The following is a 2,420-nucleotide window of genomic DNA, read 5'->3' as shown; positions in this document are numbered from 1 at the left end:
CATGTTTTAAAGTGTGTTTATTATCTGTGTGTGTACGTACCTGAGGGAGTGTATGTCTGTGTAATCTGTATCACCTGTCTCTTCCAGGAGGAGGAGGGTCCAGAGGTGCTGCTGGTGAAGGAGGAGGGGTGTGAGGAGGGTCTGGGGAACCCTGAGGGGACCATGGTCGTGGAGGACAACCAGACTACACCTCCTCCTGAACCCACAGAGGAACCAGCTGAGCAGCACAGGACCACACACAGTCTCACTGAGGTGAGGCCACTGTGAACTACTGTCTGAATGGTATTAGGTCAGGGCCCGTATCCACAAAGCCTCTCAGAGTAGGAGTGCTGATCTAGGATCACTTTAGCCTTTTAGATCATAATGAATAAAGCTATGTAGACAGATCCTAGATCAGCACTCTCACGCTGAGACGTACAAGCATTTACACCCGCAATAACGTCTGTTAAATATGTGTATGCGACCAATAAAATGTTATTTGTGGATACGGTCTTGATTAATTGTCAAGTAATCCAATTAAGTAACATGTTTGCATAGTACTCAGCAATCCCTCATTGCCCAATCACAAGATACTCCATAGCAGGGTGCTCATATCAGATTTCTTGATCCAACATCCTCTCACTCTGTATCTCTTACAGTCAGTAGACATGGAGGATGGGAAGCCTGATCTGCTGCTGGTCAAAGAGGAGACAATAGAAGACGGACCAGAGAGCATTGATCTGCTGAGTGGACTAAAGATGGGGGAGCAAGGTAAGGGAGAAATACATATAGCCTACATACAGTAATAGATCTTCAATGGGAATAGTGATGCGCCTGGCTACTGTTTTTTTTCTTCATAAAATTAAATCAATATAACTTATGTTTACATACATAAACACACATTATAATGTATGAACTTGACCAGGTAATTGACTCCATATGTAGAGTTCTCTGCCATGTTCTCTGCCACCTTTTCCTGCAGGTGGTTGGCTGGAGGCTAACAGAGGAGACTGGGTGGCCATCTTGGATTCCCAGACCCAGACCGGTGCGGCCAATGTCCCAGGTGACGACATCACTGAGCAGGCCAGGATCAGAGGTGACATAGTGGAGGCCAGTGGATGGGACAGCGTCCTCAACTCTGGGCTGGGGAACAACACTGTTAACCACAACCAGAAACAGACAATCGAACACAAAACATCAACCGAACTTAGTCTCCATGACAACGGACTGGCTGAGACCAGGGCGAGGTGTAGATTTGGTCCGCGGGGAAGGGGAGGTGTCCGAATGCGGCAGGAGAGAACAGACACAGACTCGGCTAGTGATGCTCCATCCTGCTCCTATAGTTGTGATTCAGAGAGACTGATGGTGCCTCAGGTTAATCCTCTAACAGGTGCTGCCTTCAGCCTGCCTTCTATAGGATCTATCAACTGGAACATGGACCCTGTGACAACACAGACACTCCCTGGCCTTCGTCCTCCTCACACTCTCCTAATGTTAAACCAGACATCAGACAATGCCAGTGCCTCAACACTAAATGGCAACACAAGCCCATTGACAAATGACAGGAGTAGTAACGCTATCAGCAGATCTGGTAGCAAAGAGAAGCGCTTCCCGTGTTCGTTCTGTGGGAAAACCTTCCGTTTCCCCAAACAGGTGGAGATCCACCAGAGGATGCACACGGGGGAGAAACCGTTCGGCTGCCACCAGTGCGGGGCCAGTTTTTCACACTTGTCCAGCCTGAAGAGGCACCAGAGGGTCCACACAGGAGAGAAACCATTCGGCTGCCACATGTGCCGAGCCAGTTTTTCACACTCGTCCAACCTGAAGAGGCACCAGAGTGTCCACAGAGGAGAGAAATCCTACAGCTGCCCCAGTGTGAGAAGAGGTTCTCCCACCAGCACCAGCTGAAGATGCACCTGAAGGTCCACAAGGAAGAGAAGCCGTTCGCCTGTACGCACTGCAGGAAGAGGTTCTCAGAGAGGAGCTACCTCAGGATACACCAGCAGAAAATGCACACGGCCCATGTATAGTGTATAGCCCTCAAACTCAACTCTGGACCTCGAAGCCAGTTCCACTGTGTTTTTTAATTGTTCCCCTCTAATCAGGCACTGATTTAGACCTGGGAGACCCTATTACCGCCACACCGGCGGTCACGAGTCATGACAGCAGTCAAATTCCATGTTACCATTTAGTCACGGTAATTAGGCTTCTCCAAGTTGTGATACTGCTGATGGTCATTAGTAGCCTACTAAACTTGCTAACTGCCTGGTACTCACCATTCTATTGTCCCTCTAATCACTCTGACAGCAATGCAAATGCATTCGAAAATCGAATCAAACACTTCATGAGCTCATGTTGCGCAACATTTCTATAGGTTATGCAATTGCAGAGAAAACAGAGTGAATAGCCTCTATTAAAAAAGAGGATCCCATCAGCTTTCT

General features: G+C 48.3%; 1 pseudogene; it reads left to right on the top strand.

The window, feature by feature from the left end:
• The first annotated feature begins 726 nt into the window (after window positions 1–726).
• Window positions 727–2,082, top strand: LOC121535742 (annotated as a pseudogene).
• Window positions 2,083–2,420: the final 338 nt, after the last annotated feature.

Source organism: Coregonus clupeaformis, chromosome 21, assembly GCF_020615455.1.
Source record: "Coregonus clupeaformis isolate EN_2021a chromosome 21, ASM2061545v1, whole genome shotgun sequence".
NCBI classification, from domain to species: Eukaryota; Metazoa; Chordata; class Actinopteri; order Salmoniformes; family Salmonidae; genus Coregonus; species Coregonus clupeaformis.
The sequence above is the reverse complement of the archived record's forward strand: the minus strand, read 5'-3'. Positions and strand labels throughout refer to the sequence as shown.